We start from the raw sequence: 15,840 nt of genomic DNA on the forward strand, positions 1-15,840 counted from the left end.
CACTTTGGAATGACATTTGTCCAATGGTGCAGTTTCTGTCATGGATGCACTTCCCAGGTAGTCCTTGTTTTCTTTCTTTCTTTTTTTTTTATTTTTTTTATTTTTTTTATTTGATTTATTTGCTATTCTTTTTAGTCATGCTTTTTGGTGATCAGTTATTTTGAGAAACTAGTTCCAACGTAGTTATTTTCTAATACCTGTAGCATCTCACAACTACAATTTCTGTAGGAAATTATTTGTATTTCGAACTTAAAATTAGTTAGAAGAATGCAGTACCAAGGACTTTAATCTCTCTTTTGAGGTGATAAGAACATTGCTGTCCTTTTTGTTCAGATATACCTTCCTGTTGATGATGGATGATTCATAGTTTCATGGGAAAGGTTTGACAGATATTTTCATGAATTTGTTTAAGATGTTGCAACTAAAGTGAAGTCATGTACAACTGTGCTTTCATTTAGGAACAGATTAGATAAGGTGCCAGTAGGTCTGACGTAGGGAAAACATCTTGCATGTTACATGCCCTAGATAACCTGAGAATACTTTCCTGATCTTATCATCTATGATTTAATTATCACCTATCATTCTTCGTATATGTTCCTTTTTAATATTCATATGGCCTTAGCACCCAGAGATCTCAATCAGGACTGAATCCCAGTTGCAGTAGGTGCTGCATAAGCATACATGGTTATTAGTGTCTCAATTCAAACACTTCACCAGAAAAACAGTTTCAAGCAAAAATTGCCTGCAATCAAACTGAATTTAAAAATTAAAATTGGTAGGATAATATACCTTCCTCAGCACGTATTCCTAATTCCTGTTGAGATTAATACTTCATACACACAGATTTAGATATATATCTAATTTATAATTTAAACATTTTTTAATATATGAAAGACAAGCTCAAATTAGTCATGCAATAGTGATACGGAAGTTGCACACAAATGAAGAATACACTTTCTGTGTATTTACTCTTGTTCTGGTTTGACCTATACAGAAACTTCTGAAAACACAAACTTGCAACCCAGTCACTCCTTGATGTTTTCTGCCACAAGCCATTAGCACTGTTCATTTTTGTCCCATGGACGATCTGTCCAGTGGAAATATGACTGAAGCTACAAATGATATGAAAATCGCAGAAGTGAATTTATTATAGGAAGATATATAAATTCGTTGGGCGTTTTACTTGTGCTGCTTGGTGCGTGTCCATGCTATGATCTTACTAGGTAAGTTATATTTAGATTGTCCTGGCTGTCCTGCAGCTTCTCAAGTAAAGCTTCTCAACTAGTTAATTTTTTAATTCTGTTTTCTCGTGAAAATTCCATAGACCTGAGTTGAGCTGAAACACTGATATTGGGGATGTCTCAATGGAAGGAAAGGCTCACTGTCCGCTGCAAAATACTTGCAAGGAAATGTCGTACAGTAAAACTTGAAGGAAGTGCCTCTGTGTTGATTAACAGATACCGGCTTGGTAAGCAGCTTCCCTACAGAAACAGCTGCTTTACAGAGGCCGTGCTTCCTTATAAGGTGTATTTGTAAAAGAGATAAACTAAAAAGAGCAGTATTCATTTACAAAGAAATCATTTATTGCGAGAAAGACAAGGGTAGAAAGCTTTGTTTTAGGGCTTGCCGCACCAAAGTCATCAGTACTGACATACAGGAGAAGAGATATTTAGGCAGGAGCTAAAGCACAAAATCTGTAGAAATTTTGCATAAAATTGTTTTATGACTCAGTCTATTTGTTAATTGTTGGTCTGTTGTACAAGAAGAAAAAACAGCCAACATGGGGTAACTTTAGTCAGCATTTCTGAACTGGGAATGATAAACACCTCTGCCTGGCTCTGGCATTTATCAGTACTGAGATATTATTACCACATAGAGTCACAGCATGGTTACTGTTATCATCAAAAAAAAAGAGCCAGCTAATCTTAATGGTTTGTAAAGCCGTTACCTGCACTGGTCTGACATTTATCATGATCATTTTACCACATGAGTCCTACATTGCAAAGGTATTTTATCTGGAAGGGACATCACTATGAATTATTATTTGCAGCTAGGTAGAAAATTGTATGTTGTAGATACCTTTTCTCATTATAAATCACAGTCACATTTTACCATTTCCCACACAAAGCTGCTGAGCCCAGGCTTTTTGCCATAACACTTAGTCTAGCTCCCTTTTATAGTTCCATGAAAATATTGGGTACTCTTTCATTAAAATGGTTGATATTGGTGGTTTTTTTAAATGCTATATACGTGCTTGATTTTCCTCTAGTATAAAAGAATCTGTTTTTCCACTTGAGAAGCTGTAGAGGATAAACTGTTCATTTTTTTTATGAAAGCTTACTCGCTTCAGTTTTTGTGGCTGGGCTTGTCTTTACTCTTGACCTTGTTGATGGAATATTTAACAGATCAGATGCAAGATCTTATGTTTCATTTGCAATACCTATGTATTTGCTTGCTTTCTGTAAAGCCTCGAGTCCCAATTTCCTAGAAATTTTCCTATTTCAGATGCCTAAGTAGGAAGGTTTTTCTTTGTACAAAATTGTTGTGGAGAAGGTATCCCCCTTCTTGCACTGTATTAGGAAGCCTGGAAATACAGCGTGCAAAAGAAGGAAAACACAGAACAGCTGTTAAATATTCCAACTAAGCCTAGAAAATGACGTAGAGCACTTTTGACAAAATGAAATAATATTTGTTTTCATTACATTATTGTGAAAATCGGTGAAAATCTGGGGAAAAGATTCCCATTTGGGAACGTTTGACTCTCTTTTCCCTGTGAAGATTTCTGAAGGCAAAGAGTTGGCATAGTGACATATATCAAATAAAGAATGAGAGAATAGTTAATCCTTTTTGCACTTTTGGGGCAAAACATGGAAGATACAGGTGAAAATTTCAGCAGATCCAGATACTCCAAAGTGAATCACAGATGTTTTTTCCATGTAATATTTTCATAGAACACCTATTTAGAATTTGTGTTACTGTCTTTAAAAATAGGGCTGGCTTCCTTTAACAGAGCAAAACCGTGGAGATGCTCTCTTGTTTATATTTAAATGAAGAACACATTGAAAAGAAACCACTTAATATTATATAAGCTTTTTTTGTAAATGAGCTTTGGGTAAACATTTGAGCACAGAAGAAAACATGATGTGTCTGTAACATTAACAGTGGCTGGGTAAAAATGAATGAAGAAAGTAACCTTTAGCACTCGCGGCCATAAAGAATACTTAAGCAAATCCCACCGAATCTTTCTTTTAATCATTAATTTTAAAGGGACATACGTGTTTACAACAAGCCACTTTGTTTCAGAACAGGAAGTCCAAGGTTTATCTCCAATAACTCACATTTGCTAGGAAGGGATGTATGTCTCTAACCTGACATGCATTCATTATTTTGTAAGGTACTGGAGTCTGACCCATGACCCTCCTCAGACCTGCTGCATTATTCATGTCTGACTTACTTTGTATAGTTTTACTATAGTGCCCATTTCCACCTACCAGGCATTTCAGTGGCTTGTGCATGTTTAATGTTAAATGGCATTTATGGCTCACATTAATGCCTAATTTTATCACGAGCCATGGTTTCTTTTTTATGCTGTCGAGCCTCACAGCTGAACTGCTGGAAAAAAACAGTGATTTACGATTCTGCATAAAATATCAAACTATTGATCTGCCACCTAATCTACGTTTTGTTGCTGTTGTTTTAAGCATGGTTTTCTCTGATTTTCTTACATGGCTCTTGTCACCTTGTTTTGTTGGGCTGTTTTGGTTTTGGATGAGATTTCTGCTGTGGTTAAAACGTCACACACTGTTGCTACAGCAAAAAATCTGCCTGCCAAGAGTTTTTCCAACAATTTGTGACCGATTCAGCTGCAGAGAGAAAGACAGGTCTTGTCTGGGGCTTTTTTGGTTTGTTTATTTTGTGTTTTCTGTTTTTTTTTAATCGGAACTGAGTGGGTTAGGTGGATTTTTGAGTGCTAATGAAATTGTGAGACTTATGGTGCTGGCTACAGCCAGCCGTAGTGTGGGCAGACGCTCTGTGAGCTTCCCCACTGTGCTGCTGTGCAAGCATCCCCGCTGTTATGTTTGCTATAGTTTTAATGTCTGTGAAAAATTCCTGATGCAACTAAATTATGTTCTGCCCTCTTGTTTGTATAAATAAACACCCGACTTAGCCAATTCATCTTGCTCTCGCCCATTTTAGAAGCTTGCCCTGTCACACAATGCCTAACCCCAGCCCTTGATAGCTTTGGTGTTATCAGGGAATGAAAACTTGCTTAAAAGAGAGTGCTCTGTTGGCTTGATTTCTTTGATTTTGTTTTTCAGAGACGTCAGCTGCCCAAAACTCTGCTTTCATTTGGTAAGTCTTCATGTTCTGGAAGTCATTCTGCCTAAAATACACAGATTTTTACCTATAAATATATAGATAAATTATTAGTATCACTTTTAATGTCAGTATATTTTAATGTCACTGTATGCAATATAAAAGTCCCAATTTTAATCACTTACAGTACACTGTGGAAATAGTTTCGTTCAGATACATTGTAAAATATTTTCTTGTTTTTTAAAAAAAATCTATAAGAAGCATTCAAACTAACTAATGTTTGCTATAAGGAAAATAACCAATTTATTTGTGATCTAAATTGATTTTACTTTTTATTCATGCCTCAGAAATAGATATTGCAAAAGCAAATGAGAATTGCATGAAATGTCTTTATACGGGCAATTGATAAATTCATCCTATGTGATATAAAGTGGAGTTTGCAATGAATATTCATACAACTTTTGCAATCCATTAGCAAGACCCAAGACAATGAGTTCAAAGCTCAGTTCCCTTTAACAAAAATATACGTGAATTAATGGGGAAAAAACCAGCACTTACAAAAAGTTAAACTTTAATGTATCAAACTCCAGGTGCCGGAGTTTGAGGGAAATAACCAATAATAGTCATTTTTTTTTACATATTTGATGGGACTGATTATGCAATGTGCAACTCTAAATGGCTTATAGCACATTGTAGCATGGTTCCATCCCATTGGCTACAGTAGGGTGCAGGCAGATGGATGACAGTGACAAGGAGAGAAGTGCTTTTGCTTAGCCGTGCGTTAAGATGCCATCCAGAAGCTCTGTGCACTGCAGACACTTCATTAGGATGCCAGGATAATGGTAAACTACCACTCAGAGTGACACCCCATTTCCTGCTTACTGAGCTCTCCAACCTCGGCAGATGTCAACAATCTCACAGTGCTACAGAGCAGACCTAACTTTCCAGGCACTTTGACTCCAATTTTTTTCCCTTAACAGTGCCATACATTACGTGCAATATGTAACAGCGAGTACCGAGCAGAAAACAAAATTTGCTGCCCTAATTATAACAAAGCGGCATCTGACTTAGGTACTGCATGCCCAGCGTACATACAACCGGTTAGGTGGCGTAAAAGAGGAATGAGCTTTGTTAGGCGAATTTGGGGGTTAATTAGACTTAGGACTTTGATCGCTAATGGATATTCTGAGCCCGACCGAAACAATTGTGCTTCACCGCTAACTTCTACCAAGCCTCGGAAAAATATGCCGAGCTCTTCCCTGGTATTTCATACACCGTTTACAGCCTTGAGTGGGGTTCTCTGCACAGAAAGAGCAAACTTGAGCATCTGGACGGTGTGATATTTTCTCTGTAAATGCACAACTCGAGGCCGTAACGCACCTCCCCAACAGCAGTTAAAACCATCAGAAAGACTGCGCCGCGACGCTTGACCTGCACTCCTTTCCGGAGAAACACAAATAGTTGCTCACACTTTCAAAAATTGTCTTCAGATACAGAAGCACTAATCATAAGGTCACTATTTCTTATTTATTTCTTATTTATTGCTTTTTTATTTCTTATTTTATTTCTTATTTATTTAATTTCTTATTTATTTCTTATTTAATTTAATTTCTTGAGCCTATCAGTGTGTGATTATGTATGTTTTTGAAATTGGAAATCCTGTATATTTTATGTATCGGGGTTTTTTTTTTCTACTGTCTTTTTTTTGGCCAAAGAGGAGACTTAGCAGTAGTGGCCCGTTGCTACTTCTTTTTGTTGTGTAAAGAGGTGGAATTATGACAAGGCATCATTACTTGCTCCTAAAATCTCCGCTCCTCTCTTCTTCACAGCCTCCTCGTGCCCCCACTGCCCACGCCAAGGATGCCTTCGATTGGCATCCCTCTGGTCCTCACCCATACTCTGCAAACTGACACGTCGGTTGAGGACCTGGGGATGGACGGTGATTTGGGACAGTGAAAATCTGTATCAGGGTGGAAGGATGTACAGGGATGAGGTGGCAAAGCATTTCTCAGATTCCACTTTACGTGAAAATTAGGATGTTGAACAGGAGCTGTCCCAGAACAACTGTAAAGTCGGGGCCGTAGGCTGTCATATTTATTTAGCTGTGGTCTGTTTTCCCCGTGGAAAATGCCCGCTAAACCTCTCAAATGCACTTGTACTTTGCTCGCTGCAAATGATTCCCTTGGCATTGCCATTAAGAGGTGGGATTGGGCCCCTTGGCGATACTGCAGGAGAGGTCCCGGGAAGGGTGAAAACTGGAGATATATTTTAGGTTGATAAGTTGTAAATTTATATGCTTATAAAAGAGACTTTTAAAATATGTTGGAAATGATTTTGTGAACAGTCTTTCGTATTTTTGCTCTGCTTTATCTAACCTTTAATATATTAACCTCCAGCAAAAGAAGGAAGCAAAGAAGTTCATTTCTCAGATGACCCATATGAAGGGGTTAAAAGGATTTAATATTTTTAGTAATCAAAGAAAAGCACACAGTTTATTCTTCCTTTTATTCCTCCCTCCTTCTAACGTTCAAAAAAAAAAAAAGTAAACAGCATCTCCCCAAGGGAGATTTAGATTTGAAGACTGTTCATTATATCATTTGAATAAGACTAGACCTGGCCTTTTGACTTTGAACCACTACCAAATTTCAGGCTGTGAGGAAATTGTTCTACATTTCCTGACAAATTGAGTTAAGCAGACATTAAGTGGGCTTTAAGAAAACAAATGGCCATCTTTATCACAGGTGGACACTGATGGCTTAATGGGGCCTGGGCTGATTGTATCACTTCTAATGGCTTGACGGGAAGCATTAGGGTTTTTGCATAAAGAACTGGCATTGCGAACCCTGCTAACACAGACCTGTCAAGCGTTCTGTATCCCTTTGTGCATGGAAGCAGATGTTTGTATGTATACTATGAACTGGCATTAGAGCAAGCGACAGATGCCTGTACGAATGCCAGGTTTGTGAATTTTTACAGCAGGAGCATGTTCTGAGGAAGTGCAGCCCTGCCCTCTATCATAGGTAATTCCCAGTGGAACTTGCTAAATCCCAGCTATGTTTTCATTATTTGGTTTTCCTAGCAACTGGATGAATATGCCTGTCCTGAAAATGCGAGAGATGAGAACGCTACCAAATTCTTACAAATTCGCAGTAGCGAGGCTGTTTTGAAGTTATTATTTTCTGCAATTTCCTTTTGCACCATGTAATCTAAACCAACCTTTCTCAGAGGGGAAAGTGGTATTATAGCTATATAATTAAAACTTGCATTAATGCTAGCTGGTGAACCATTCTCCCCCCTCCTCCTTCTCTCCCCACCACCCCTCGGAAAAAAAACAAGGAAAGAAATGCTGAATTCGATACACAGCGTTTCGCTGCCTTCCACATTCACAACTTGCACTATAGTTGTCTGTCAACAATACGAACAGGTAGCTTGCAGTCCATTAAACAAACACAGTGCCCCCCTCACTTTTATTTGACATTTTATTTGGCTGTGACAAATGAGCAGCAGTTGGATTATAACATAATTTGTCTTGTCTTTATTACCAGCACAAAGGACACCATTCATTAATTATTCTGCCGTTGCAGCTTAACACTAACTGGAAAGGTCCCTCTTCGGACAGATGGCGGGGACGATGTTATTTATATCAATCAGCCAAAATCCTCAACAAGGATTACTGTTCCTGAGACTACAATGATTTATTTCTTTTTACCTCACCCTCCCTCAACCCCCTTCTGCTTTCAGAGATTTCTCTATAAAAACGAAATTTGATGGGAATCTTCAGGCAAAGCCATATTTAACCTGTTAGCTTGCAAAACAACATGCATGCTACATCAGTTCAACTACACGATATTAGTTGCATATTTTGAATTGTTTCAGGGTGGCTTTTTTTTTTTTCTATTTTCCTTTTTTTTTTTTTTTTTGATCTTGAAAAGATTAACGGAGGGTCTTGGAGCAGCAAGTTCAGCAAAAGTTTGCCTTTTCTTGTAACGCCATACTGCTGTTGTCCCCAGGGACCACCAGGATCAGGAAATAGTGCCAGCTGTCAGGATTTCTGTCTCTGATAAGATGAGATGACCCACCTTATTACACAGCGACCAGCAGTAGACCCTTCTGCGGGATGAACTCGGATGTTTATTAAAACTCCGGGCTAAACTGAGGGTCAAATCGCACAGGAGACAGATGCTCGTCAGTTCCTACTGGATGCAAGTCTGTATTCGGTATCGGGGTGGAGGGGTTTCACCTAACTTGTTCTGTCTCGTCAACGATCCTGCCCAACGCCTGATCAAACAGGAATCATTTCTCCCGTCCTAATCCAGATGTAAAAATCATCTGAGCGTTGCTTACAAGGGCTCAGAAACGCTGCCCTTACGTTCTCTCGTCAGAAGTGATCTGCGTGCATTTCTCTATCGCATCGCTGCTGAGACATTAAAAGTTGTATCCAAGTTGCACATACTGTTAATAAAGACTAAAATACAGAAACTTTCATTGTCTGAAGAAATTATTGGTATAACCTTGCTATCCTGATTAGTTTGCAAATATTAAAAGTCCCATCAAGACAAATATCAGCAACATGCAAATACCCTTGCAGGTTGTGATTAAGATTTTAAATGTATCCTTTTGCTTTTAGTTAATGAAAAACAAAGTCTTGGAGGATCTAAGTTGTAATTTATTAAACATGAAAGGCTCCTTGATGAAATATAGAAATGAGATATATTTTGCATTTCAAAGATTTAAGCTGACAACTTACTTGCATGCAAATAAGAGCAAGATTTGTAAAAATATTTGAAAAGAAATTATTCCTGAATGTACTTATTACAATAATGTGGCATGTAGATAAGAGAAACACACAGCATTAAAAGACATTCATTTCTCCAAAGTCTTAAAATTAGCTTCTTTCTGCCATTGTGTATTAATGTTCTTCTTCAGGAATGCAGCATATTAAAGAACTGAACAGAATTAGTAATAAATTTGTTAATTACAAATTTAAGCAACACAACTGTGTTGTTTTCCCAATATGTTTTTTTTCAAAAGCAGAATTGCTAATGCATTTTAATCATTTATGTATAAACATTTGAAGATAAAATATTCTGAAGTTTATCAATTTCAAGAGCTGTTTATTTGCTGGCAAAATAGGGCATGTTATACAACATATATCTTATCATTTTTGCTCATCAAATCCCCATTTGCTGAATGCAAATTTCTCTGGTCTAAGTGCTCTTGCACCTCAATTTAAATGAATAATAGGATAGACTCTATTAAAATCGGTTTAAGGTTGCCATGGGTGACATATCAGTAGGGTTAAAATGAGAAAAAAGGTCACAGAGGCAGTCCTTACAACCTGTTTTTTTATTATTATTATAATGAAGCATATGTAAGTATCCATGTAGGTATAAATGACAACATATTGATTCTGTAGACAATACTTAGTTTGTGGGTCTTTTGCTGGTTTGTTGGGGATTTTTTTTTTTTTAAGACAACATAGCCCACACCAAATAAATGTGAAATTATAGTGTCATCAATAACTCTGGGAATGTGTTCGGTTGCAGTGAAAATTAGAGCCTAAGCTCCAGTGCAATAATGCTGTAGACTGACAGATTGTGGATTTGTAGAAATAACAGAGAACTCAGAAAAGGACTGTACTTTTGATGCGGCAAATCCTTCATTTCAGGGAACCAGCAAGGTACTGTAATCATATTAACAAAGCAGCCAGAAACTATACCCAAACACCTCATTTAAGAAGAATTTTGAGTCTTCAGCTAACCTGATTTATGGGATTATGCATGCAGTTATTTGATAAGTATTGAAAATACTACCACTTCACACTGAAGGCTTCCTTGATCTATCTGTTTGTGTGTGTGTCATAGTCTTATCCTGTTTAAAGCTTAGAAAATACCGCTTCTGACCGTTCTAAAGACTTAAAGAGTAAAATCACAACTTTCCTGAATTTTTTTTGATCCTTTTAAAGTCAAATCTGTTTATTTTAGTAGTCTCCTTATTACTCACTTTTTTATATTATGCACGATTTTAATTTGGTGTTCACAGACTCAGATTTTTGATACAAGGAAGCATTATATTGCCTCTTTTTTTTTTAGCCTACAATAAGAAAAAAAAGAGAATCTCCTTATTTGCTAAGGTTACAGTGTTAGTTTAATTTTCATAGGAGCAGTGGAATATTTTGAAGTGAGTAACATTTACCAAGTCATTAGTTTTATGCAAACTAGGAAGGAAGATGAAAGAAAAAAAATTATCAATTATTTATAGATTGTTAAAATGTATCGTCGTGCAGTGCTACTGTATAGAAATGACAATTAGCCAAACTTACCTTCTATAATTAATAATGCATATATTATGCTCTTTGGGCAACTAATCACCAGTTATACAAATCTGTTTGACACTGCTAAAGATACCTAGCAGACGCATGGGTTAAAATAGGAAAAGCAGAACAACGCTCTCCCATTAAGGGATGACCAGCTTGAATCTCAGCTACACTTAAACTCGCGCCGCGCTCCTGGTTGACAAAATGGTGGGTCTACCAAAGCGCTTGACAACCTGATTGGCACATGTGAAATTAAAATCCCGAGCCTCCGAACAGGAAAGGTCTCCCAAACTGGCGCTTTGACTGATGCACTGAAAGCCAACCCACCGCATTTATCACCCTCTGCCTCGACTCGAAACTTTGGAAGACGGGAACAGCAGTGCTCCTTATGTCCACGCTACTGGCCAGGCAGGCGCAGATCAGCAGGCCACGCTGCGCAACCTGTTTCTCCGGCGGTACAGATTTGGAAACGGCAGATATAGCTCGCGAGGGGCAGCCGCTCCATTCGCACCTATCAAAACAACAGGCAGGGCTGCCACGCTCTCGCAGCTCGAGGAGTGGAGCGGGCGGGAGGCGGCATCGCCGCGGGTGCGAAGGGATGCGGCGCCGCATCCCAGCGGGATGGGGTGCAAAAGGAATGTGGCGCCGCATCCTGGTGGAATGGGGTACAAAGGGATGCTCTACTGCATCCCAACAGAATGGGGTGCAAAGGGATGCGGCGCCGCATCCCAACAGGATGGGGTGCAAAGGGATGCGGCGCTGCATCCCAACAGGTGTGAAGGGATGCGGCGCTACATCCCAACAGGATGGGGTATGAAGGGATGTGGTGCTGCATCCCGGCAGGATGTGGTGGGAAGGGATGCTGCACCACATCCCGGTGGGGTGGGGTGAGAAGGGATGCAGTGCTGCTGCATCCCAGCAGGATGTGGGATGGGATGCGAAGGGATGCTGTTCTGTATCCTGATGGGATGGGGTGAAGGCGGTCCAGAGCTCATGGCCAGGTGGCTCCTTCACTCCTGTTTTTCTCCTCTATACCTTAAGCAGTGACTCTTAAGCATCACTTTTCCCTTGAAAAATGTTTTTCCCTTGAAACTGTTTTTCCTTTTAAAAGCTTTATATTTTCCTCTTTTCATTTTTTTTTTTCCCCATTGATAATTTGATCACACAATACAGCATCAGGTCTCTCACCAAACAACTTTGCCATCCTCTTTTTTTGGGCTCCTAAGAGCATTCTTACCCTGTTGTATCCACGCTATCCTCCAAATACACCAAGACATGAAAAGCTTCTGGGCCACTTCATGCTCTAAAGAATATTTAATGGCACTCAGTGCATTGTATTTTAGTAAAGAAAGATATTTACCTGATGTAGCTGAGCATTTATTTATCTCTTATTTTATTGTACCTGCAAGCTTGCCATTTATCTCACCAGCTTTTGCTCTCAGAGGTGGGTCACACTCTGTCCCTGACATTGTTTTCCATTACCAAAGGATTGGGCCAGGGAAGGGCGCAAGGAGTTTGGGTTCAGCATAGGGAATGTTGTCCCAACACATCTTGACAAAAAAAAACCCTCTTGTTGTGGAAATATTTTGATCTATAACTACAGATCTTCTGATCTATAGGGTGTAGCTGCTCCCATGGCTGGTGGCTTGTCCTCCAGTGCCATGCTAAAAAGACCAGGTAAATCAGCATTTTTGTTTTTACTTGGCTTTGTCCCACTGGTTTGACTGCACATTTTTCAAGGGAAGGTTCCCTTTGCAAAACTAAATGATTCCTACCTTGTTTTAAGCCCAAGTAAGTATTCGTTAAAATCTTTGATCACCTGTTAATACCCAGAATACTGAAGAGCCTCCACAAGCACAGGGGGCAGTACAGAATTATTATTATTATTATTATTATTTATTTGTTGTAAGCATACTATTTGTAGTAATTCATAGACATTCTTGAATTTATAAATATCAAGGCTTCGCCAAATATTTTAACTACCCCTCCATGGCAAATTGTCTTTAAATACTGGCAGTTTTTTCTTTTTAACATTTACTTGTGGACCAGAAACACTTGCAGTCTATTGCCCCTGGCCTTCTGTGAGAATGTTAGTTAGCAATGCTCATAAAAACTCAATTCATCAATGTGAACATAATTTGCTATGAACAGAAAGCTCACAAAAGGGTGAATTTGTCAGATAGACAGGTGGCCTGAGATCTCTCCCTGATACTGAACGATATGAATAATAGATTCTGGTAAATGTATGCCAAGACTTGAGCTGTAAACACAGCTGCCTCCATTCCCTTCCAGAATAACAGCTTCGAGAACGAAAGCACAGGAACCACAGTTCCACCTGAGGACTAAGCCTGTGCACGTACACACACACACACAAATACAAATGGGATGTACTCACAGGCTCACAAAGAAAACAAGCCCCAGAAAAAAAGGACATAACCGTTTCCAGCTTCTTTTGCAGCCCCTTGCTATGAACCGATTTTAACATGTGTGGGGAGCAGAAGGAGAAAATAATAGAAAGCGTTTAAAATATATTTTAAAATATCTGCCATCACAGAAATAAATCGTCCTACAGTCCAAAGGGGAAAAAAAGAAATAAACCCTCAGCTGGCTTTTGTAGGTAAAGGATCCAGACATAAGATGAAAAAAACAACATCATAATGTCACAGTTGAACACATATAAAATAAAATTATAGAGATCTTTGCTGCGATACTACTTCCAAAAACTGGTTAACTGTAATGGTCATAGCTAGACCTGCACAATATTTGTTTTTGTTGCAGGCTATTGGTATTTATTTCTACTGCATTCAGTTTTAGTTAGAGTTTTTCTTTAGGTTTAAATCATAAATTACTGTCTATAGACTGGGTTAGAAAGATATTATATGTGCAAAAATGACCTTTAGGCTTTTCTAATGAACAGCTTTCTGCTGGATGGTTGCCCGGCATAACTTCAGAGCAGGCTGAAGTCTGTTCCAGGCAATCCCAACAAACAGCGGTACAAAAGGGTCACTGTCATGCTTGGAGACCAGTGGGGAGGACTTAATCCTGGGTCAGACCTCTCTGGCAGCATCATATAGGTGGGAGGGAAAGAACCATGGGACAGTGACTTTATGTTGCTCAAAACAAAACAAAATCCAAAACAAACAAACAACAACAAAAACCCAAAACAAAGCAAAACATAACAAAAGGAAAAAAAAACACACACACAAAAAAGAACCCACACACAAAAAACCCCAAGCAAGTCTTAAAATGGACTTGGGGCCAGCCACGCTCATTTTGAGAGCACATAAACAGCGTGGTACAAATGCTGTGGACTTTAAAGGGCAGACATGTAAGGTATTGCAGAAGAGAGTGGCTGGCTGAAGTGCCTGGTTTGGGCTATCAAATGCTTTTATTTTTGCAGTTCTAGCTGAGGACTCTCAGCTCTATTTTTTTTGCATGGTCAGGGTTTAATATATTTTCCCCCTTGTAGGTATAAAACAAAAGACTTTTCCCACACTAGCATGCTTTATTTTAGGGATAAGGCAGGCTCCTTATTTGATCCTTCTTTGGCAGTGACATAGCCCAGGAAATGAATTGGGGATTGTATCATCTGAAGTTCATACATGTTTGTTAATATTTGTTATTTAGGGAGGATGCTTCTCTGTAATGAGTTGGCTAAGGTGAGAGACATGTAGCACTGAATACAGAACCAACACATCCTAAAGCTCCCAAAATGTGACCGCATATGAGATATTAAAAGCAAAATGGAAGTTCTGAACAAATGAAATCACTGTCAGAATAATAAAAGAGAAATGAGCTATGATCTAATCTGTTTTCTAGCAGTGTCACAGAGGAGCTATAATAAAAGCTATTTGCAAAGTTCAGAATCATTTCCCGTGCAAAGCCATTCACACGCTATACGACTCTGGACAAATGGAGGGGGTCTTGGCTTTGCCAAAAACTCGTATGTGGATAGTTTACTATTAGTTTTAAGTTTGTGCACCTAAATTTCCCAATTGGCTGCAATTTAAGCTCCCTCCCTCTTTGAGATGGCACATGAACTTGTGCACCTGGCTTTCTCCCTCTATTTTTGGTGCATCATCTTCACCCCTTTCCGATTACAAACTGCAAGTGTAAAGGACAAACAGAAAAAGAATAAAGTCACATCACTGGGTCCTCATCTAACCTGCTTTTGCACCATGCGTGCTATAAATGAGAGCACAGCAAAAGATTTATTATGTCCTCATTGGAAATGCTCATTCTGCTCTTCTTGGAACAATGCATGAACTGCAATCCCTGCCGCTGTTTCTGTGGCATCGTCTCTGTAAGCAGTGTGAGAGGAAGGGACATACAAAACCAACACGAGAAAGGATGAAGTGAGTATCTAAATGCCCATTTCCTCCCCGATCTTCACAGTTAATACACGACAAGTGATAAAATAATGATGGAGTCATACCTAGAGTCATACACAGAGGCAGTAAAGCAGCTGAACTGTACGCTCCTCCTTTTAAAGCAACTTAAGGCTGTTCAAAATAGTCATCGCTTCCCTGTGTTATTTTTTTGCATTTTAAAGGGGATATAGGTTAGGCAGTTGAACCAAAGGGAAGAACATGGAGGAGAGCTGAGCTGTCCTTGCTCCTGTGGAGAAGAGTATAAAAAGGTGGAAAAGAACATCTTCTCCTGATTTCTGTACAACTGGAATAACAGTAACTGAGCTCTGTATAGATCTTTATTAAGGCATGGCAGAAGGAGAAAAGGAATGAGCAAATACTAGTTCTGCAATATGGTATCCACTGATTTCAAACTTGTGGATATCTGCAGTGGAGATTTAAGCACAGGATGGACCCCACATGTATCTATAAAGGCTCCCTGTTGTTCAAATGGACTGATGAGCCAGATATCTCTTACTTGAGAAGCAATGAACTAATTAACATCAATGGGATAAGCAGCAGTGACAGTGAGCTGTGAGACCGCCCTGGCTCCCTCGAGCCTGACAGTATGGGTGGGAGGTTTCCCTCTGCTCTAAATGTTTTGCTGTCCAGTATGGTCTTTATTGGAATTAAAGTTTGATATCCCAGTTGTAAGAAAAAGGTAGATCAGACACAAATGGGCTCAATGTGAGTCTATGCACATGTGTGTGATCATGAAGGTGCTACCACACCTGGAAGGAGAAGCTTAGCAAGTGTGGGGGCTTTAGACCTCTAGTTTTCTCTATGTATGTGTGCCTA

The 15,840-nt window shown here is 39.0% G+C and overlaps 1 protein-coding gene and 1 long non-coding RNA gene across 10 annotated transcripts in view; one reads left to right on the top strand and one right to left on the bottom strand.

Moving 5' to 3' along the window:
• ARHGAP15 (Rho GTPase activating protein 15) overlaps positions 1 to 15,840 on the bottom strand; it is a 362,427-nt gene that overhangs the window by 61,096 nt on the left and 285,491 nt on the right. The window lies entirely within an intron of this gene.
• On the top strand, positions 213 to 9,582 carry LOC135580002 (uncharacterized). Its single transcript, XR_010473959.1, has 3 exons — positions 213 to 1,223; positions 4,320 to 4,353; positions 6,147 to 9,582. It is a non-coding gene; the product is annotated as an uncharacterized LOC135580002 (long non-coding RNA).

This window comes from Columba livia, chromosome 7 (genome assembly GCF_036013475.1).
Source record: "Columba livia isolate bColLiv1 breed racing homer chromosome 7, bColLiv1.pat.W.v2, whole genome shotgun sequence".
NCBI lineage: Eukaryota > Metazoa > Chordata > Aves > Columbiformes > Columbidae > Columba > Columba livia.